The sequence below is a fragment of the Hyperoodon ampullatus genome (genome assembly GCF_949752795.1).
Source record: "Hyperoodon ampullatus genome assembly, chromosome: 7".
NCBI lineage: Eukaryota > Metazoa > Chordata > Mammalia > Artiodactyla > Ziphiidae > Hyperoodon > Hyperoodon ampullatus.
This window is the reverse complement of record NC_136920.1, coordinates 76,796,938-76,821,682: the sequence shown is the minus strand read 5'-3', so window position 1 is coordinate 76,821,682 and position 24,745 is coordinate 76,796,938. Positions and strand designations below refer to the sequence as shown.

Below are 24,745 nucleotides of genomic sequence, written 5' to 3'. Positions count from 1 at the left end.
CTGACTGGCTATTTGTTGATATTAAGGAATTATTATTATTTGCGGATGTGTGATAATGACATAGTTGAGCTTAAAAAGGGCAGTTCTTGCATTTTAGAAATATGTATACTGACGTTTTCACTGAGAAAAAGAAATCTGGGATTTGCTTTAAAATTGCTGGGGATTATGGTGGTAGTAGTAAGAGAGGGTATAGAGAAAATATATTGGCCTGAAATTGACATTTGATGAGAACAATTGATGAAAGTTTCTACTTCTTTCTTTTTACTTCTGTAGATGTTTGAAATTTTCCATACTAAAACATGTTTTATAAATGTAGATGGCTTGCAATTTGCTCTTCTGAGCTCTCAGAAGGCAAAAAGCCATTCTTAAATTAGGAGCTTTCTTCTCTAGCCAAGAATTCTAATGATAATTGTGTCCCAACTGGCCAGTGCACTCAGATTGCTCTGAGATCTGTTGGTGGAAAAAAAATCAGCACAAACAATAAAGAGGCTCTTTAGTCTTAGAAGAAAACAACAAAGAGTAAAGGCTGCTGCTAGGTCTAGGGCAATAGTGTAGCATCAGTATAAGGCAAAATATTAGTTTCTTCCAAAATCCACTTGTTACTACTGTGTATACTTTTGCAGCAAAATATCTTTTCTACATTGTCAGCATTAAAGTAAATTTACTATTTAGGTGGCATTTAAATTATCATATGCTCAAAGCCTAGAAAGAATCCCCTAGGCTGAAATGACATTAAATCTTATTTTGGCCGTTGTAGTGTATTCTCCAGTCCTACTTGCTTTGTCTATAACTGTCCTAAAAAGGTGTGAGGAGATCTGCCAATATTAATGCCAGGATTCAAAATGAGTTCTTTGCAGCTTGCTTCCTTCAGGATCTTCTGCCCTCAGACCCATGTATTTACTTAATGCCTCAGATTATTGTATATGTCACATCTTTCCAACTAGAAGACAAGCTCCTTTAAGGGCAGTGACTAGTCTCATCAACATCGAATTTACTCCAACACTAGTGCTTTCAAAATGTGTGTTGCTTAGTATATGTCTGACCGTAAGAAGTTATAGAAACAATTCTACTCTAACTAAATAATAATGATACTACTACTACTATTTCTACTACTACTGCTAATAAAATGTATGAAATAGAGTATACATGGGAAAATAAAGATAACACTGGAAATCCCAGACTATAAAATGAATGATCCCAAAGCCACTGGCCAATCCATTGACTGTAAACAGTTACTTGTGAATTGGTCAACATTTAAATGCATAATTGAGAGAAGGGTTAAAACAAATTTTATTACCAAAAAACACAATTTTTATACCTACAATTTTTGAGCTCAACTAACCTGTAGTTTTCACAGAAATAGATGAGATTCAAAGTATTCATTCAGGTTCCTAAATGATCCATTCCCTATCTTTCCTTATGAAACAATCAGTTGTAACTCTAATAATTTGTCAAGGATTCACCAATCTCTACTTCCTTTATTTTCCAAGGTTTGGTATCATTACAAAATCAAGCCCTTTGGCGGAATTTAATAGTTTCAAAATCCCTCATCAGTATTATTCACTGGGATAAAATAATATGAAAATTTAACAAACACTGACTATGTGCTGAGAAATGATCCTTCAGTGATTCACTCAAGGTGGAGACTAGCACTCAGGCTGCACCTGAGGTAGAATTTGAATTCCAAAGTGGACCTTTACACCACAGCTCATCTGCTCTTTTTAAAACCATCAGAAATAAGCCTGTTGCCTGACCTTTGAGATTCTGCCAAGAGACCATATTTACATCTTTTGTCTCTTTTAACTTCCCTAGTCCCCTTCTCTACTTTCAGAATAGTGATTCCCAGATAAGTACAATGAGTTCAAACAGTGTGGTTAAAGGGGTAATTAGTCTGCTCTGCAGCCAAGTTACTCACAGAATAAATAAGTTGGCTTTCAAAGTTGTTAGTTTCTTCCTGGGCTTTGTTTAGAGGGGTCTCAGCTCAAGCAAGCAGCCTGTCAGCAGCCTGAAATAACTCTGTGGAAATCTAATGGCATATATGTAAAATATGTCTATGAAACCTTTTATTCAATCTTAGGTGCATAATTTTACTACTTCTTTAGGCCTGGAAAAGGATATTCAGCTACAAAAGGACAGAAAAGAAAATGTGTATAATACCTCATGCCTGCCTCACACCCTAGAACCTTATTTTACCCGTTTTATCAGAAAATGATGTATACTGTAAGAAACATTTTTTTAATTATTTGATCAAATATTTAAGTGCACTAAGTCTCTGTATTTATTAAAGCAAATATACTTACCTTTCTGTCCCTTTCTAAAAGACAGCAAAAGATACAGTTCTTTTTTCTTAAGACTCAGGGTTTATGGATATTAATTATTACACTATATTGACACCCAGACATGTTTATAGGAGGCTTTTGAGACATACAGAGCTATTTATTCCCATACCAAATGGCACTTCTTTTTCCTCTGCCTTCTGCCTGTATTTTTTCTGTTGCGATTATATCCTACTGAGGCTGCTACATGTCTTTGTTTGATTTGAGGTTCTAAAGGTAAGACTGTATAGTCTCCTTTTTACAGAATAATAATGGGTTTTATGACTGTTTGCCTTCAGAAGCCTCTTTTTCCACTCATTCTCATTTCATATCTATGGTGAGGTGTCTAAAACAGATGAGTTAGTTCTGAACTGGTGATATATACATCAATTATTATTTGATTCATATTCAAAGCAGCTCCTCCTAAAATAGTGGCCTTCCTGCCTGTGGGATGTAGTCTAACCTATTGCCTGGATCTACACCCACCAACATCCATATTTTGTCTATTGTTACCTTGGACACTTGTAGGAACTGAGGGAGTTTCTGTTTCTATAGTGTCCATTGACAGACAAATGAATAAAGAAAATATGGCACATATGTAGAATGGAATGTTATTCAGCCTTAAAAAATAAGGGAATCTTGCCATTTGCAACAACTTGGATGAACCTTGAGGGCATTATGCTAAGTGAAATACGTCAGAGAGAGAAAGACAAACACTGCATAATCTCACTTTTACGTGTAATCTAAAAACGCTGCTCTCACAGAAACCGAGTAGAATGCTGGCCATCAAGGGCTGGGGAGTGGAGGAAATGGGGAGTTGTTGGTCAAAGGGTATAACCTTCCAGTTATAAGATGAATAAATCCTGGGAGTCTGATGTACAGCATGGTGACTATAGTTAACAACACTATTGCATACTCAAAAGTTTCTGAGATAGTAGATCTTACATGTTCTCATCACACACACACACACACACACACAAAGGTAATTAATTGTGTAAGGTCATGGATGTGTTAACTAACCTTATTGTGGTAATCATTTTGCAATATATACATGTATCAAATTATGATGCTGTACACCTTAAACTTATACAGTGTTATATGTCAATTACATCTCAATAAAACTGGAAAGAAGAAAAAGATTCACATGGAGAAGGGTGAGGCTGGTAGAAAAAAGCCACCGCCTTGAGCAGTACCAAGGTGGGCGGAAAGCCATGGGGCTCTATTAGCACTGCTGGGGGAGGCTCTGCTCCCACGTGTGGGGAGGGGGTAGGACAGCACAGCTGTGATCCTTATTGCAGACCCTAGGCAGCCTCAGGCAACTTTTCAAAGTTAGATGCTGAAAACCAATAAATGAAATTATAAGGAAGAATTACAGAAATGTCTTTATTCTACTTCTGGTCCTCTTGGCAACTTTTTCCATCTAAAAGCTGCGCCCTGCAGTTCTCAAAGCAGGAACATTAACATGGACCAGAAGTTTCCAAACTTTTCATCATCAACCCCTACACCAAAAGAAAAGTTGAAATTTTATGACCCCTAGTATATGAAGTATCTTGTGTGTTTTTAATATTTATCAAGAGAACATTTAACGGTTACCTACTATGTGCCAAGAGAAAATAAAAATAAGACACAGACTTTAAATGCAGACTTTGCTCCGGTATTATTCTTCCTTTTAACTTCAGTATAAGAACTATTGAGCTATTTCCTGTCCCAGTAAGGGGATAAGCAGACAATTACAGAATCCTGTGATCTCTTCCCAAGTTTGCAACTATAGGGTTGGTCCTAGAATTGCTCAATAACTTTGTATTTTGATTTAAGGGGAAACTAAAAGAACTTCCTGTCCCAAAGTAACTCTGCTTTGCGGAGACTGGAGGTGCCGTGCAACTGACTCAAGATACTGTTTATTTGTTTAAACAGTTAAATAAGTAGTTTCTATTTAACAAGTGAGCACAAATTTTCACAACAGTACCTACCCCATGACATAACTCAGACAAAAACTCTGAGGGAAAGGAAAACTATATGGGCAAAAAGTCCAGGTTCCATCCACTGTACGTGGGATATTGATAGGCTTGTAAAACTTACAGAGGTACCTGGGGGTACCCAGGAACCCTGGGTATTTAGTATACAGATCAGCAAAGGATGGTGGAAAATAAGACGACACCAGGTCAGGGGACAAATTAAGCAGGTGAAGCTGGTCCTTTATATTCTTTTCCCTTCTGATACACCACTGCTCGTTCATGTCCAGAATATGTTCTGTATCCTCAGTAGACCTACACACACACACACACAGACACGTGTGTAGCACACAAACATGCACGCATGCATGCATGTACACATACATGGAGTCCCCAGTCTTCTCAGTTAAAATTCAGCTTGTAGTAACTAAAGAAAATTTATAATGCCCTATATTTTATAGATTTTAAAAATACTTGCACTTTAAGAGAAAACTTTTAATGTCTGAAAATCCCTTCTGACGAAGGAAGTTATTTCTGATATTGGAGGTTGACAGTTTCACAGAGAAAACTTCAGGAGCACAGAGACATGCCTGACCCTCTCCCCACGCACCATCTGGGGAGAATTCACCAACACACAGGCTCAATCCCTCTGCTAAGTCAAAATCAAGTATACCAACATCATTATTTCACAGAGAATACCCTACCTCATGTTAGGCATTCATATGTATTTTATTTGTTGAAGAGAGGAAGAAGATATAAAGGAGGGAATCATCCGAAATTACAGAGTACACCATTTAAGTCAATATAGATATTTAAATTTAAGGTAAAATTCAATGATAATTTGAAATTATATGTGGAGTTTTATTTACTAAAGAATATTTTGCAAAGTTCAACTCCTATTTTAACTTATATTTTCAGAGAAGGTATTTGGTCCAAATGAAGAATACCTTCAATCATTGTTCTTTTATTGCAAGCAAAAAAGGATTTATACTTCTTTTCATGAAATATGGTTGTTTGACAACAGAAGGATAAATATTTTATATTTTTAGAAACAACAGTCAGGCTACTGATATTCTTAATTAGTTTTAATAAATCTGAATGCTTCTTATCATCTACTCTTTAGCTTGTACCCGAGGAGTTGAATACCTCCGGGAAGATATGTGCTCCAGACCCGTAAATATGCAGTTCACAGAGCCCACCACCAGAGGGCAATAAAGAAGTCAAATCTTGAAACCATGGAGTGAAAATAGTGGGAGTTTAAATAAAAGCAACATTTCACAGTATGCTTTTCTGACCAACGTTATATCTAATAACTTAATGGATTGTATGTACATGGATTCTGAAAAGTCAGCAGCACACATCACTGGTCAATTTCTATGATAAGGAGAACGTAATTGGAGTGTAGAAAAACAGTATACTTACATCTTAAAATTCCACCCCTACAGAATCTACTACTCACTACTGAAAAATGGTAAGAAGAATAGCTTTCTGTGTCTCAGTCACCAGTTAACATTTTCAAGAGTAGAATTTATCTTCCTATGATGCTCAAATACACAGGAAAAATGCATATCTAGGACAATGGATAAACTCTATATGACATATGAAAATAATTCTTCAAATGGAAAAAGTAAAAGATCTACAAGGAACAGTTTTATATGCATTAGTGTGGATATATACATAAAGAGGCTCTAAGAAACATAAAAATCACTTCCAGGAAGTAATTGTAGGTAGAAGAGAATTAACATGGATGAGGAAGAAAAGAGAGTTGGTTTTAAGATAGTTTCATTTACTTGTTTTTTTGTGTTTATTTATTTGGTTTATTTATTTGGTCTTCGGAATATAAGGAAACAGTGGCTTTCACATCCGTATCCCAGTGGAACAAAGGGACCGAGGTCTATACTGGAGCCCAGCCATTGTGTGACTATCTTGTAATAATACTGGTGAAATACAGCCAAATCATTTGAACTACAAGCATCCTCTCTGACAATAGTCTTAAGACATCAACATTATAAATTAAAGAAAGGAAAGAGAGAATACTGTTTTCTTTAGAGAGAAAATACAGATTCTGGATCAAATCAATAATGTCAGCAAACCTCATGGCTATAAAATATTCTGCTGCCTATCATTTAGATCATGCCTGTAGAAGAGGGAAACTGGGTGATAATTTCCCCAGATTTTATATTTAATTCAAATATTTTAGATAAGAGGCATCTCTAGTAAAACACTGTATCATTGATTTTTTCCAAAATGATAGCTCACAGGAGTTCCTCTTTCCTTCTCAAATACATATGGGGAAATGGAGGTGGGTGGGTTAGAGGAACTATCTAAACAGAGCATAGTAATCAACAGTTTGATTTTTTAAAATAGAAATTTCTATTTAAATTGTTTCCAGAGACAGAAACACACAGAGACAATTCCATGTGACAACAGTGGAAGAGACCAGAGTGATGCAGCTGCAAATCAAAAAATGCCAACACCAGTGATTGATGGCCACCACCAGAATCTGGTTAAGACAAAGAAGGATCCTCCCCTTGAGGTGTCAGAAAGAATATGGCCCTCTCAACACTCTGAGTTTGATCTTCTGGCCTCTAGAGCTGTGATAAAATAAATTTCTGTTCTTTTAAGCTAACAAGTTTGTGGTATCTTGTTATGGTAGCCCTAGAGATAACAGTATTTGATTCCTGAGATGGCAACTGTATTCTGACTATGTAATGACTATTCCAAGATGATCAACAGACACAAAGATAAAGAAAGGCAAAACTGAGACTAAGCCCAGTTCTTTTTATTCCCAGAATAATAAATGATTTTTTAATTAATTTAGATCTCTTTGTCTAACCCCTCTGCTTTTCAAAAGACTATGTGCGACTAATCAAGTATTAATATGTTATACTTTCATTTTAATTCATCTCAAATTATTTCTAATTCCCCTTATGAGTTCTTACTTGACCCATGAATTATTTAGGAATATATTGTATAATTTCCATTTGTGATTTTTCAACAAATTTCTGTTAACAATTTCTTATTGCATTCTATTGTCATCTGAGAGCACTCTTTGTATTGTTTATATCCTTTAAAATGTACTGAAATTTGTTTTATGGCCTAGCATATAGTATATCCATGTGCATTTGAAAAGAATGTATATTCTGATGCTGTTGGGTGGAATGTTTTATAGATGGCTGTTAGGTCTAGTTGATTGATAATGTTGTGCAAGTTTTTTTATTTTCTTGTTGATCTTCTGTCTGTTCTGCTATTGAAAGAAAGGTATTAAAGTATCCAACTATTATTGTAGAACTGTCTCTCTTTTCCGTTGTGTCGATTTTGCTTCATTGTATTTTGAAGTTCTGTTGTTAGGTGCATATAAGTTTATAATTATTATACATTCTAGATGGTATAATCCTTTTATCATTTTAAAATATCTTCGTCTCTAGTAAAAATTTTCATCTTAAAATATATTTTTTTCTGATATTTTCTTAGCCACTCCAGTTTTTTTGTTGTTGTCTTGTTTTGTTTTGTTGTTACTGTTATGGTATATCTATTCCAACCCTTTTACACTTCACCTATATATTTTCTTGACTCTAAGTGGGTCACTTTCTTGTTGATGTCATATACATATATAACTGTATATTACATTCAAAAATTACATATATAATAACAAATTATGGCAGACTTTGAACTGGACCTTTTATTTTTTTCAGTACGCGGGCCTCTCCCGTTGCAGAGCACAGGCTCCGGACACGCAGGCTCAGCGGCCATGGCTCACGGGTCTAGCCGCTCCACGGCATGTGGGATCTTCCCAAACCGGGGCACGAACCCGTGTCCTCTGCATCGGCAGGCGGACTCTCAACCACTGCGCCACCAGGGAAGCCCTGAACTTCACCTTTAAATGAGTATGATTTAGACAGTAGAGCTTCCCTACCAAATGCAAATAACTCACTTGAACTCTCTTTTTTGTAAAGGACAGACCAATTCTTCCAAGGGGAATTCTTGAACTCATTAAATATGTGATATTCATTATAATTAGTTGCATTTAACACCACAGAAAGGACTTGATCAAAGGCTATTTTACTCTTTTCTTCCTCACTGGATGATTAGCTAGGTTCATTTTTAAATGGAAGATATACTCTAGATATTTAAATGTAGGGCATCTCTTCCTTTCAAATCTCAGAAAGAAAGGTGTGCTTCAGTTTCCCTGCAGAAAGCTCTAGTATCTTACCCCCTTTTGAAAGAGGAACTAATCCTTCTTTCTCTATTCTTCTTTGTCTTCTTCCCTTCATCAGCAATGAGCCTCTTTATCATTTTTGTCAGCCCAAAGAATAATTTTTCTCTTTCCAGGCCATTCAAAAATTGTACACTACAAAGTAAACGGAAAGAGCTTTATTGATAAAAATAAAACAGCTATGGCATTAGTTCTTAAAGAGTATAAAATGTTGATCCCTCATTCCAACAAAAAGTCTTGTTAACATTTAGGGTTCAATGAGAGGCAATAAACAAAAATGTTTTGGTGACTCATTTGACATCTTTACTAAAAGGTTTGAACTCATAATGGTGAATATCAGACAGAGTTGTGTTAGGCAATTAAAATTAAATTATATCTAGACGTATTTTAAATTACCACATTAACATTAGCAAGTAATCTTAGAACTCATCTTGAAAGTAAAAGGTACTTTTATACTTTATAATGAAAAAATTAATAAAATGTGCCTTTATGAAGAGAAAATGTAATTATAATACCAATTAATGTTAACTGGTCACTTTTTTATTGAAGTAGAGTTGACATACAATATTATGTTAGTTTCAAGTGTTCAACATAGTGATCCAACGTCTAAATACATTTGAATTGGTCACCATGATAAGTCTAGTAACCATATATCACCATACAAAATTATTACAGTATTATTGACTATATTCCTTATGCAGTAGATTGCATCCCCAAGACATTTATTTTATAACTGGAAATTTGTACCACTTAATCCCCTTCACCTATTTCTCTCAGTCCCCATTCCCCTTCCCCTCTAGTAATCACCAGTTTGTTCTCTGTATCTACAAGTTTGTTTCTCTTTTGTTTTCTTTGTTTTAGTTTTTAGAGTTCACATATAAGTGAAATCATACAGTATTTGTTCTTCTCTGTCTGACTTATTTCACTTAGCACACCTAGTACTCTAGGTCAATCCATGTTGTTGCAAGTGAAGATATTTCATTCTTTTTTAGGACTAAGTAATATTTCATTATATATGTGTGTATATATACACCACATCTTCTTTATCCATTCATCTATTTATGGACACTAGTTTCTTCCATATCTTGGCTATTATAAGTAATGCTCCAATGAACAGAGGGGTGCATACATCCTTTCTTATTAGTGTTTTTGTTTTCTTTGGATAGATACTCAGAAGTTGAATTGTTGGATCATATGGTAATTCTATTTTTAACATTTGGGGGAACCTCTGTACTGTTTTCCATAGTGGCTGCACCAATTTACATTCCCACTAACAGTGCACAAGGGTTCCCTTTTGGATGATGGCCATTCTGACAGGTGTAAGGTGATGTCTCACTGTGGTTTTGATTTGCATTTCCCAGATGATTAGTGATATTGAGCATCTTTTCATGTGTCTTTTGGTCATTTGTATGTATTCCCAAAGCAATGTAACCCCTATCAAAATACCAATGGTATTTTTCACAGAATTAGAACAAATAATCCTAAAATTTGTATAGAATCATCCAAACAAACAAAAAACCTCCAATAACCAAAGCTATATTGAGAAAGAAAAACAAAGCTGGTGGTATGACATGCACTGATCTCAGACTATACTACAAAGCTATAGTAATCAAAACAGTATGGTATTAGCATAACAACAGACACATAGGTCAGTGGAATAGAATAGAGAGCCCAGAAATGAACCCACAGTTATGTGATCAATTAATCTACAACAAAGGAGGCAAGAACATACAATGAAATAAAGACAATAAATGGTGTTAGGAAAATTGGACAACTACTTGCAAAAGAGTGAAACTGAACTATTTCCTTATACCATATATAAAAATAAATTTAAAATGGATTAAAGACTCACATTTAAGACCTGAAACCATAAAACCCCTAGGAAAAATACATTGACATCAATCTTAGCTATATTTTTGGGGGGTCTATCTCCTCAGGCATGGCCAACAGAAGTAAAATTAAACAAGTGTCATTATATCAAACTGAAAAGCTTTTGCAGAGAGGAGAAAACCATCACAAAATGAAAAGGTAACTTACTGAATGAAAGATTTTTTTCAAATGATATATCTGATAAGGAGTTAATATCCAAATTATCTAAAGAAATCATACAATTTAATATCAAAACCCCCCAGATATTCCAATTTAAAAATGGGCAGAGAACCTGAACTGGTTACTTTTTAAAGTGTTTGATACAGTACTTAGATGCATTCTTTTTTCATTAGCCTTGAATATCAATACTCTGAACATCTCCGTTTATAAATGAATAAATTAAGGAATGGAGAGATAAATGACTTGTCTAAGGTACAAAGCTTATTACAAAAAAGATTATACTAAACCAGACCTCTGATTCAGATTCCTATACTTTAATCATTATGGCTTACTGCAGAAGATTAGAGACAGAATTTGACATTGAAAGCTTAGATTCCAGTTTTTAATGAGACTTCTTCACCATGCCTTTATGTCTAAGGGAAAAAATTCTGGTCTGTAGTGCCATTAATGATAATACTGCTTTAGAGAAATGTTCTGGAGGGAAAGGATATTATTCAAATTTATTTTTAAAGTTTTTTTTTTGGTTTGACTTTGTTTCTTAATTTTCTCATGTTAGGATGGGAGGGCAAACAAAACCTAAACTAACAATACCAACTATACGTGTGTGTGTGTGTGTGTGTGTGAGTGCGCCTGTACTTATAAGTATGAAAATACAACTTACAAGAAAAGGCAAGGCCAGAATCTATAAGGCTAAGGATTTTGACTTTATCTTAGATGCAAGAGAAAGCAATTAAATGAAAAGATAGTTGTGTAGATACTAGGCTGTTCAAGTAGAGCAAAGGAGAAATGGTAGTAGCTAAGATGGTGGCAATGAAGATGAAGAGAAACATTATATATGTGATGAGAGAGAGAGAGAGAGAGATGACATTCCAGAGGACCTAATGATGCAGTCTATGCAGAAAGTGAACAAAAGGAAGGAACTGAGGATCATTCCCAGGTTTTTGCATGGAGTTACTTTTTGTGTGAATCATGGCACCATTCACTGAGGAAGAAAAGATTTGCAGGATGGAAAAGTTTGGAAGAAGGAATAATTGAAGTTTCATTTTAGACATCTTAGTTGTAGAGACGTCAAGCAGTGTTCCTCATATTTCTCCAATGAAAAGAATCACCTGGGGATCTTATTGCACATATGGATTATCACCTTTCCTGCTAGAACTTCTGGTTTGGTAGTCTGAGTTGAACACAAAGTACTAGATTTTCTCACATTGCAGAAGAAAAAAAAACACACTGAAGGAGGTGGGAAAGAGCTAACCTAAGTAACTTTGGAAAACAGTATTTTAATATACTGTAATTAACCATGCACAATATATACTGAAAAGCTAAAGACAAAAAGAAATGTACACAAATATTGAACTTGTTAGTAAATTTATTTTTCACACGTGTACAGGTTAATGATTTTTAAATATTTTATGTGTATTCCAGAATTGAGCAAATGAATAGGCTGCAAATAATGAGAATTAGGTTTCTAATTGTTAAAGAGTGGCAAATAAGGAAAGGGTAAGGGAGGCTAGAATAAACCCTGTGCTGTTGGATTGGAATCAAGGTATCAATTTGAATTCATATATCAATTTGAAGTTATATATATATATGTAGATAGACAGATGATAATGTGTGTGTGTGCACACGTGTGTGTATATACACACACACCCAGATAGATAATATGAAAATAGAGATACTTGTATATTTTTATGTATTCGTATATATATTTTTAGCTCTCTCTGCTGAAAACACGATGAGGTAGCTTGGATAGTGATAAATCCACCTCATACCAAGATTCTGGTTTCTGAATACCATTATTAATGCAAGGAACAAGAACTCCATGGAGAAATGACTGATTCAAGGCTGAGACAGAGGAAAGTAAAAGATGGGTCTGGAGCATTTTGTGGTGTCAGAAAGTAAGATATTACTCCAAAAACTGTATGGCCATATAGGAAAAATATAGGAGACAGCTGGAAGGAGTACCAGTGACCAAATATGGAACACTTTGAGAAACAAAACAATTAATGATAGTAATAAATTTTAACCCGTAGAATAAAATAATTATCCACAAGTTCACACTGATGTATGTATATATATGAACAAATAACCAGATAAATACATAAATGAAGGAGAAGAACAGCTCTTTCTTATACTCAAATTATAGTTAATAAATGTAGAGGGAATGATGGGAATAGAAAATGAACAATCATCAAACACCACAGTAATTGGTGGAGTCAAAAATTATTGAGGGATGCTAAAATTAGTATGGGAAAATTAAACAAGAAGCAGAATATTTGAACAATCTCAAATAATTACAAAGGGAAAAATAGTGATTTTGCAGCTATCATTATAACTAAGTCATCAAAGTTAGCATCCCCAGTAGTGAGACATACAGATTTGTTTGTACCTCTAATATGTACTGAAAATGGCATAATATCTCTCCTGAAGTGTTCTTGTCAAGAAATACATATCCTCAGTCTAACCATGAGAAAATATCAAACAAACCCTATTTGAGAAAAATTCTACAAAATGACTGGCTAAGATTTTCCATTAGTTCAAGGTCATTACAGACAAAAAAAGACTGAGGAACTATCCTAGATTAGAGAAGAATGGGGAGATATGACAAGCAAATGCAATAAGGGATCCTAGATTTGAATCTGGACCACAAGACAATAGGCAATATTTGAATACGTGTCTATAAATCATTAGTAGCATTGTGACAATGTAAACTTTCTGCTTTCAATAATTATACTCTAGTAATATAAAATGTTAACATTTGGGGAAGCTGAGTAAAGGGTATATGGGAACTCATACTGCTATGTTTGAAGTTTTTTGATAAATAAGGTTTGATAACACAGTTTTATAAAAACTTAGTTTGGACATTTCTGAACCTCTTTTTTGTTTCCTTATGGAAGAAAGTTGCTTGTTTAGGGATAATACTAAATCAATGCGGGTAAGATTTACACAGGACCAACCCTAACATTCATAGTGTGTGGCACAGGAAACAACTTTGAATGGCCATTTCAAGGAACAATATACTTAAGTGTATACAATGAGTAAAATGGATGAACTACACAAATTAATGAGTTGAAAAACCATAGAATCATAGAATTTTCTCACTGTAAAGGCTCTTACTTTCATAACTTTCCAGAACTTTTCCGTTCCTATGGGTAAATACCAAAGAGCAGGATTACTAGATCACTGTATGGTAAAAGTACGTTTATTTTGTAAGAAACTGCCAAGTATCCCGCTAGCCACAAATGAGAATTCCAATTGTTCTGCATCATCACCAACTTCGGTATTTCAGTTTGGGGATTTTAGCCATTTAAATAGGTGTGTAGTGGTATCTCATTATCGTTCTAATTCAAAATTCACTGATGACATGGAATGTGTAGCATCTTTTCATAGGCTTATTTGCCATGTGTCTATTTTCTTTGTTTAACCATAGTAGTTTTGTTTTTTTTTTTTTAACCAAGGCCTGCTAACTCTTGTCCTCCTATGTCTACTTATGTTGTCTTTTTTCTTTCTTTCTTTTTTTGAACTTTTGATCATTTAGTCTTTTTCCTGGTTATGTCCAATTATTTTTTATACTAAAATTGGGCTTAACTTATTTTAGGAAACTATAAAGATACCTCCACATTCTGGATGTTGTTATCTTTCTCTTGAAAAGATTTACTGTGGCCCATGGCAGACAGTTACTATAGGGACTGGTAACCTTAGTCCATTCTCAGTTTGAGCTCATTCAAAGCCGTTTTTCAGTCTGTGTGAAGGTTGGTCTATTCCTGTCTTGTCCTTCCTCTACGGGTGTTGCCCTTTGGGATTACCATGTGAAAGTTTGGATTCTCCCTATTCCCAACTACCCTTGTATTTGTTAGGCTTTAAATGTAATGGTTCCCGCAGCCCTGTGAGACTAAAGATACACTTAACTTGTCATTCCATTAGTTGTTGCCTTTAGCTTGAGCTGTTACCCTTTGGCTTCTGTGGTTAGAGTCTTTTGAACTCCTTGGCTTTTCAGTTCGTAGGCTGTAAGATTTGAATCAGCAAATGCCCAAAGGAGAAAAGCTGCACCAAATGTCAAGCTTGTGTATGTGTTTCCCTTCTCTCCACAACTTGGCCCACGTCTTGGTGTCTCTCTAACATTCAGATGGCAGCGAACAGATGTTTTCTTACTTTATCCAGCTTTTGTAAAATTTCTTTAGACTTCACCTGATCTTATGTTATTATTGAACTATCATCTCAATTACCCCTAGGAAGAAAATTTACAATTTTATGTTTTATTTTTTTATTTTCTATATTACCTCAGTTTCTGTAGAGACCTTTTACCTCACTGTTCGGTCTAGTTCCTGTGTTAGCAGTAAGATGGAGATAAGGTGGAGGCTAAGAATACTGGGGGGAAATCACTGATGAATGATATGTCTCGTTCTTTTTGTTTTTCCTCTCCTTATTTATTACTCTGGCAGCCTACACCTGCCTTTCTTCATTTGACCCACTTGCCCAAATAAGAAACCCACTCTGGTAAAGACCTGACTTTACTCTCATAAATGTCTGCATGTTAGGATTAGCTAGATGATGAACACCATGCCAGAGTTCTTTGTGTGAGACTTTTGCAGATTTTGTTAGCACTTTAGTTTGCCTCTTGCAAACGCTGCTCAGATTGTTGAGGTTTTCTAAGATTCTGTAGGTCAAACCTCTCTACCTGCATACCAGATGAGCCCTTCTCTCTTTCCTGACTTCACTTGTGGGAGGTTAGCCCTCGGTTCTTCTTTTTCCCCATCCAATCATAATTGTTCATGAATTCCAAAAGGCCCTCAAAGTATCTGTCGTCCCTTTCTCTCTTTTCTTTTCTATCAACACTGTTAAATATTAACCATATATTTGCATACCTCTTTCTTACTTACAGTGGAATATTGGAAGGCTCGATCATTAAGTGTGAGCCCCACCAAACTAGGACTCATACAACACTCTCCTCCAGGCCAAAACTTTTGATATCCACTGGGTTTTTTTTAATACTATCTTATATGTATCTAAATTTGTAAGGATTTAGTTAATGCCTGAGTTATGTGACAATAAGAAATCAGTCAAATTAGCACTACAGAAGTGCAGCTTAGACCTAGGGACCAGAACCAAGGACCACAAAAACCTGTTAACCAATAAGTTTCACTTGTACTTCATGTTTAACAACTGCTGAGGGTGAATGGGAAGTGAGGGAAAAAGAGTTTAACTTCATATCACAGAAACTTGCACTAAAATGAAGAGGAAAATGACCCAGTTCCTGGTTCAAGTCACTGTAATCTGCTTCAATAAATAATAACAGCACACAAGGAAATCAAACACTATATGATAGGAACGATGGATAATTAATTACCAGATCAGGGAGGACAGATTACACTTGCTATGGGATTTCATTAAAGAAGGATTCCAAAAAGTACTGGCTTCTTCTGAGAAGACTTCTCAGAACAGGTAGCATTTAAACTGAGTCTTGAACAAGTATATAGAGGGTAGGGAACAGGCCTTCCGGGCAGGGAACAGGCACAGTGTCAGGAATGGCACAAAGGGCTTATGGAATAGGGGACAAAACTGGCTGAACACAGGAGTGCTACGTGTTGGGGGATATGGGGGAAGGCTGGCTGAGGTTGGTTAAATGAAACATAATTAGACGGAAGAGAAAGTAGGTGCAAAGACACATGGAAGACTGTAGAAAGCCCCTGAAGATGGAGGTCAGCATAATAATATGAAGAACTCAGTGGTACTTTGACACTGTATGAATGTCTAGGTTTAAAAAAATCAGGAAAACACAATAAAAGAATAAACTACTGATATAATGATATGTAACCAGAGGCCAGATACCAAAGAATACACACTGTGTGTTTCCACGTATGTCATATATGGTGATAGAGGTCAGCTTAGGTGTTGCCCTGGGAGAGTATGGAACAGAAAGAAGTAACAGAGAACCGTGTAGGGTGTTAGAAATATTTTATAATATCTTGATCTGGTGTTGGATACATGGGTGCATAGAGATGTAAAAATTCAGTTATTAGCAATGCAGTTAACCTACTAGAGTTTTTTTAATATATGCGTACATTAAAAAAAAACTCTAGGAGGTTAATTAGGCTGTCAGTTGTATGAAGTAAATTTTGGTCAAGGAATAGCCAAGGTAGTAATGCAGTAATAAGTTATAAATGTACTCACTGTGCTCTAGAATGTCACAATTGGAATACAAGAAATATGTGTAAGAAAAAAGACAAATATTCAATATTGATGGTTGGATGAGCTGAATAAGTTAGATCACTCTACTTTCAATTTAAGAACTTAGCCACTGTTTGGATACCTTTGAACAAAGAAAAAAAAGAAATACAATTTTTATTACGCATATGCTATGTATCAATCCCTGACTTATATTTTGACACATATAAACATGGGAAATATTGCACCTTGTAACTGAGACAATGAAGATGAGTGAGGTAGCTGGTTTTGACACTAGAGGCTGAGAAAACCATCAGCTCATAATTGTAAGAAGTCTGAAGTCGGAGGAAAAGAATCAAGAGGAAATAGTGGTAAGTGCCAGGAGCTTCTGGAAACTACATCAGAGATGAAGACTCCAGGATTGTTGAGCTTTCTAAGAGTCCCAATAACTCAGAAAAAAACAGAGGGCTTAAAACTGAATCCTGGGATATATGTATGCATATAGCTGATTCACTTTGTTACACAGCAGAAACTAACACAAAACTGTAAAGCAATTATACTCCAATAAAGGTGTAAAAAAAAAAAAAACCAAAAAAACTGACGCCTGCAAAGTAACAGTTGTTAGGACAAACAGTAAAGAATTATAAGAAAAATAATCACATGCCTGTCCCAACAGAGAAATATCCTAAGCTCCATCTCACCATTTCTCCGATTGGCCTTTCACAAAATACAGTCCCATCAGCTGAATATAGGTTTGTCAAGTAACTGTGAGTAAGACTGAATTAAACAAAAATAAATCAATTCCTTCCTCCAAAACTTTTCAGAGTATATAATGAAACAAAGTGAAACTTGAATTTCATGTCGGGATGTAGAGTACAGCTCTTCCCAAATGCTTCTGTCTTGTAACTACATTAACATCATCTAAAACCAGTGTTCTGCAGGACAGAGATGGTGAAACGCTGCTCTCATCATGTAAGATATCAAGTCTTTCTGAAAATCCATTCTTCCTTCTGCCCTTTCTCCTGTTGTCCCTGTCACCTGGAATGTCTGTCCTAAGCTCCACCTGCCAAAACCCTACCCATTTTTAGGATCCAAGAGATAATAAAAGGCTTACATTACTGAAAGGCAGAGAAAGAAATCCCTTCCTAGGGATCTACATTTCCTTCCTAGGGAAAAGAAAAATTGTAAAGTATACCACAGTGACCTTAAGTCTGTGAATGTAACTATGTTGTGTTACTTTGAGTTCTGTAAAAGTCAATGTGCTACAATATACATGGATATGAATGTTTGATCTCTTACAAGTAGAACCTGCTGATAACTTTCATCATGAGCGAGGTTAATGATTAAGGGAGCCATTGTATTTGGCTCAGCCCTTATAACTAGGGAATATTAAAATTGGAAAGGTCCCTAGATATTAGCAAATCTATCCACCTCATATTCTAAGTAAGGAAACTGAGACCTTCATAGATTGGATACTTATATTAACAAAGGAAAAGGATATAAGATTGGCAGACCTACCTTTTAGATTAAGAATTTTGAGATTTTTATAGACTACTAGGACATTATGTCCACTGATATTGAGACAATGTGTTTCTTAGTCATCATTTCCTATTGCACTGACCAAGCGAGGTGGCAGTCAGTAGTTGTACAAAGGGAAAAAGAAAACTTTAGAAACTCCCAATTTATATACACAGGGAAATTCATCATTCATGTTATTTAAGCTAACTGGATGCAGTTTATCAGCTACATTGAGGAATGGTGAAGTGAAGTGTCTTTACAATTAACATGTTAGTTTGTGTCATGACCTCCCTGTTGTTCAAGTGAGTTAATGGTTAGCACTCAACTAGGCACTTAAGAGTCCATTATAAATCTGGACTAAACATTTATTTGTGGCATCTTTACTCTTCTTTGGTGCCCTTAGGCAGAATTAGCCCTCGTATGTTTTGATAAATTCAAGTATTAAACAGGGCTAAGGTTTCACAAGTTCTTTGGCCTAAACATGGGGGTAAGGGAGACCAATGAGCTGGAGTACTTCTAGATTTAAGAATGGTCAGATTGAGGAAGAAGAGTCTTATGCCAGAGGTGAAAGAAGACTGATTATAATTACCTATTTTTAAAAATTCCAACTCTTTTCAATGTTCTAAAGTGATCAGGAAGTACATGGGTATGCTAGGAAGTAAGGGAGTCAAGCAAGAATATTCTCTAAGAGTTTGTGGATGGCAATGAAGAGGAAAGGAAGATAGAGACAATCCTGGAAAAGGTTTTGGTTGGCCATAATAATGAAGTCAGAAGGAGAAGAAGAAGAAGAAGAAGGACACATGCAATGGGAAAGAGAAAGCAAGAATAGAGAAGCAAAAGGGAGAGTAGAAAAATGAGACAAATTTGGAGAAGGAAATGAGGAAGAAAACTGGGTGAAAGAAGGAAGCACTGATGGTAGACCACCTGACACTCAAACATTAACACGATGCACATTTAAGATGTGTCATCAATGGCCACGGTCATTACCCTCAAATAGTTTACAGTATGTGTTTCAGAGACATTTATAAATTGAAAATGCCATTAAAATAAGTGCCAGGGTATAAGTATTCATGGAATTGTATGGGAGAATAAAAAGTCCCCCGTCAAAGAGCCTTCTGAGACATCGGAAAAAAAGGAAAAACCTAAAAAGCATAAGACTCTTCCTATTTTCATTTCCAATGATACATCCCAATCTTGATGATCAATCAGCGATTTAAATATCAACTATAAACACAGTATTTTATGAGCTGCTATGCAGTATACTATACTAGAGCAATAGAACAGAGAGGACCTCAAACCCTCTGTTCCCTCAAATTCAAAGGCAGGCTTCCTGACCTCTCCAGACCACTACTGGACACAGGGAACACACACTAATGTTTCAGGACCCCAACCAGCAGTCACCTGCTTAGTGATTACTTCCATGACACACCCTCACTAACACCACTGACTTTCCTGCTCCTACGGGACATGACATATATTTCCTATTTTAACACATACCACAGTGCATTATGATTGCAGGCAGATGTTCTAACAACTTAAAAGAGAATGATGACTTTTTTGCTCTTTACATCTTGTTATTTCCCTACTCATAATATTTCTTGAAGAGAAACCATAAAAATATGAACAAACACAAAAAACAGATAATATACAAAACGTGTGCTTTGCACCTTAACACAAACTTAAGTAAAATTAGTTCTGACAGTATCCGGCATGACAAACTTCCATGGTACAAATGAGAATGGACCAAGGTTTGAGCAGGTACAGGAGACAATCCAGGCATGAACAACACCAAGGAAAGGTAGACAGGAAGTAACGTGGTGTGTAGGAAATCACGAGACCAGTCTGATGGGAAGAGACTTAAACAAGACTGAAACTCACTTTCTAAACCTCCATCTCCAATTGGACAATTCACAAGACACAGGTGCACCAAAGTGGCCAAATATTCAATCCCTTTAATGGGGATGAACAGTTTAAAATTTTATTGCTTTACTTTGCCCAAAAGCAACTATCAAATGTTGGCAGGACACAATGAAGGCTTACCTTTGTTAACATAGTTAAGTCTCTCTCTCTCACAACTAGCCCACTTGGCTCCACGTTCCTTAGCGCACCCGATGCACTTACACAGCATTAATGAGCTTTACACAACTGGAAGGTCACATCTTTATTTCTTATTGCAGGAACACAACATCTGGAAACTTTATTTCTATCGGAAGCTAAAGCAAAATTATTGTAAAATGAGTCATTTAAACCATACATTTTATCACCGTTAAAAAGCATCTGCTCTGTGCTAAGGATTAGAAATGACTCCTGTCCTTAAAGCCTCATTAAGGAGGAAGATCTATAAACTCAAAATTTCAATCACATGAGATAAAGAACCATAACCTTTAAGCACAGAAGTGCCTATGGAGGCCAAAAGTTATATCTAAGTGACGGCTTCATGATAACCCTGAAGTACAGTCTAGAAAGATGAGGCTATGCAGAGTTGGAGTAGGAGGTGCATTAACTGCAGAGGGAGCACCTGTGCAAAGACACTCAAGCCTGACACCTGCAGGGCACTGTAAATACTGCAGGGGAGGATGACTAAAGACCAGGGGTCCAAGTGTGAGAACAGACAGAAATGAAAATAGAGATGCTGGCCCAAGCAAGCCTGGGAGAGAGCATGGCTTGTATCCCACAGGTGATGAGGCCTGGGGCTACCACTGGCTGAGTAAGGGTGCCTCCGCTGATTAGAAAAAGGCGCCCCGCTGCTGAAGGACCAATTAGATAAAGGGAGTGATCACAAAAAGCTCCCCTTCCTCAGGGCCAAAGAGCTCCAGGAGGCTTGGCAAAGCACAGTTCAGACTACAGGCCTCTGTGCAGAGCACACGCTGGGCGGCTAGTATGCACTAACTCTGTGTGGGCAAGCCATTAGCAGCATTATTTTGTTTTGTTTTGTTTTGTTTTTTTGTGGTATGCGGGCCTCTCACTATTGTGGCCTCTCCCGTTGCGGAGCACAGGCTCCGGACACGCAGGCCGAGCGGCCTAGCCGCTCCGCGGCATGTGGGATCTTCCCGGACCGGGGCACGAACCCGTGTCCGCTGTATCGGCAGGCGGACTCTCAACCACTGCGCCACCAGGGAAGCCCAGCAGCATTATTTTAAGCACATCTTTTTCTGTTAGAAGATCACTTAACCCGAGGAGGCAGATGAACTTAGAGGAACTGAACCCAGGGGCCGTGAAACCACCCAGGAGTTTCTGCCATAGTCTGGGCAAAATGTAATATGGATGAAGAAGCAAATTTAGGAGGAGGCCAAAATTTACAAGCTAGACCCACTGGATGAAAGTCATAAAGAAAGTTCAGTGAAGGAATTCTGAAGAGAATGGGCTCTGCATTTTTCTTACAATCAATGTAAAATATTAGGCAAAATTAAGTACAGTGGCTTTTAAGGTCCCTTCCAGCTCTAATTTCTTTTGATTTCTAACTTATTACTCTGGTTAAGTAAAGTCCCTTCAGAGGTACAGAACAGTTCTTATACCTGAATGGGACGCAAAGAATAATCTGACTTCTCTTCACCAGGGGATGAGGTGAACTGTCCTTGCAGAAGAGGTAACACATGGTGAGAACCCCAGATCCTAGAAAAGGGCCAGGCACACGATAAGTATTCATCTTTTTGAAAACAAATGAACAATCATTTCCTCTCCTAGATCCTCACACCCTTTCTCTGCTGGCTGCTTTCTTTCAGCTTATAAACTTCCTCAATATACCCACTTAAAAAGCCCTCAGACCTATGATTCTTTGGATCTTCTTGTGGGTAACCTAAGTCTCTACCATGCCTTCAAACACCTGTCCTCCCAAAAAGCCCAGATCTGTACCTTGGGTCCAGACCCGTCTACCAGGCCCCTCTAAAGCACTGAAGATGAAGTAAGATCCTCTCCCCACCCCCAATCCCTTCCCACTGTGCTCTGTATCTCTCAAAAAGATGCACCTGTAAACTGTCACCCACGCTTGCTGCCCTCCCTTTTCTAACTGGTCACCAGGCCCCACCCATTCTCTCTCAGATCTGCAAAAGCCAGTCCAACCTTTTATAACTTAAGTGGGAACCTTAGATTACAATTCACCCTGCACCCAATCAAGTGCCTTGCACATGGAGGTCCGAGTAAGTCTCTAAACCAGAAGTCCATCTCACTGTTCTTTAGGGTTTCCCACAGCCTTCAGGATAAACATCTAAACTTCTGACAGGACAAACAAGGCCCCCTTCTCTTGGGCCCCACTACGTTTCCAGTATCAACTCTCATTTCTTTCCCAAACCCTGAGTTCCAGTCCTGTACAGTAGTTTTGCCATATTTTCTTATATTTCTCAAACTTCGACACACACTGCTCTCTCCTGCCACCCCAGGAGCTTCTTTCTACATATCCTTAGAAAGGATGGCACCTCCTCCAAGAAGCCTACCCTGAACTTTCCCTTCCACGATTCTGTGCTCTGCAAAGGGGAAAGGTCGGGGGGGAGGATACATTAGGACTTTGGCGTTAACATATACACACGACTCTATATCAAATAGATGATCAACAAGGACCTACTGCACAGCACAGGGAACGCTACTCCATAGCCTGGAACAAACTGTACGGGAAAAGAATCTGAAAAGGAATGGATATATGTATAACGGAATCACTTTACTGTACACCTGAAACTAACACAATATTGTAAATCAACTATCCTCCAATATAAAATAAAAATTAAATTAAAGAAAAAAGAGATTCTGTGCTCTATAGCACCAGAACTCACTTCTTCCAGAGCACTGACTACTGTGCTTGTGTTTACTTGCTGCCCAGTAGAAGGGAAGATTACCTAGGGCAGAAGCATCGTCTCCAGCAGCCCTTGGTTCTGACAACTCATTGAAGAGCCAGGCTACTTTACACACATAACCTGCTTAATTAATTCTAAGAACCCACAGAAAGAGTGGTTATTAATGTCATTTGACAAGTGTGGGGATTGTAGTGCAAAAGAAACCTGCCCAGGCCACAGACAGCATAAGCCCTGGAATTCAAACCCTAGGCTGCCTTCACACCAGTGCTCTTTCCACTATATGATACGACTACTGAAAAACAAATTTTTTTTTCCTGAGCCCTGTTTTAATGGAAAGGAAATGAAGCTGGGATATATCCATTTCCTAATCGCTTTGGTGTGTACCAGGCAAAGTCATTCAACAGACCAGGTAACATCTGTGCAACAATTAACGATGCTCCAAACTGTGCTAAGTGTTCTACTTTGTAGAGTCTAGAAGCATTAACACAGTGCATCCTTGTAACCGCCACAGAGACTGGGTCCTATTAAGCCCACGCTGCAGATGAGAACACTGAGACCTTGAAGCCTTAAGGCACTCGGCCGGGGTCACCGAGCTGGCAGGAGTCCTAGGCCGCACGCCCCGTCTAGTGCACGCACACCCGGTCACTGGGCGCTGGTTCTAGTGCCCACCCTCCACCTTGCACCATTTAAAACCCCGCTTCTCAGCGCCCACACGAGGGGCCCTGGAAGCGGGAAGTACAAACCTGTCTCAACAAGCCGTGGCTGGAAGAAGCTCTGGATACAGATCAGGGGCAGCGGGTGCTCAGGAGCGGTCGGCCTTAAGTCCAGCAGGCCCTCCTGTAGGGAAGCGCGCACGGAGGGCAGAGGCACCGAGTCCTGCAGCGCGCACAGGTCCTCAGAGCGCGGAAAGATACCGGCCACGCTGTCCCGGCGCAGCTTCACCAAGTGATCATGGCCCGAGCGCGGCCTCGGGGACGCTGGCTGCGGACACGATGCCCACACCCGCCTGGGGGCTCCGGCTCGCCTCCCAGCCCCTCGGGCGCCCACCGCCCGGCGGCTGCGGCCCCGCAGCGTGCGCAGGACCGGCGTCGCAGCCAGAAGACGTAGGGCCACGGGCCCCAGCTACGCCAACCCCCCCCCATGCCGTGCTCCAGAGACCCCGCAGGGCCTGGTGTTGGCGCACGCATCTACGCCCTCCACGCCGCGGGGCTGCGGTTTAAGTCAGCGGGCGGGACCGTGGGGGCGGGGCTCGAGGACGTCAGCACGCTCGCCGTGCGTCGCGTCCGCATGCAGCCCTGTCTCCCATGGTGACGCGGCCTGAAGAGTAGGGCCTTGAGCTCTGAGACTAAGGCAGCGCGAAACGTTGGAGGTGTGGAGACTTTGGGGTTTCCAAAACGCGTTTGCTGACTCATCCAAACAAAAGTGAGACCTGGTTGTATCAACGCATTTGAAAAGTAAACTCCCGTAAGTGTCTGTGCTCCCCCCGCCCAGGAGAGAGCGTGTATTCCGTGAGGGACACACGAAAGGCTGAGTGAACGTCTGCCTGTGGTCCCTTACCTGGTGCACGGGTGTGTGAATTTATGCGGAGAGCTCTTAATTTCTGTAGTTTCTGCTAACTTGACACGGTAGTTGGCATATGGTGATGTGTTCCATGCATTCAAGACATGATCGTGGTTACTAATAATCACTTTGTTTTGTACTGACAACTCCACAGAGAATTTACTACTGAATATCCACTTTACAGAAGAG

General features: G+C 38.2%; 1 pseudogene across 1 annotated transcript in view; it reads right to left on the bottom strand.

Annotated features, from left to right (window-relative positions):
- LOC307055613 (centrosomal protein of 78 kDa-like) overlaps window positions 1-24,408 on the bottom strand; it is a 591,539-nt pseudogene extending 567,131 nt beyond the window's left edge. The window contains exons 1-3 of the transcript in view: window positions 24,232-24,408; window positions 23,740-24,118; window positions 20,253-20,425 (exon numbers count right to left, since the gene is read on the bottom strand). The product of the transcript in view is annotated as a centrosomal protein of 78 kDa-like (transcript). The remainder of the gene's footprint in view (window positions 1-20,252; window positions 20,426-23,739; window positions 24,119-24,231) is intronic.
- Between the last annotated feature and the right edge of the window lie 337 nt (window positions 24,409-24,745).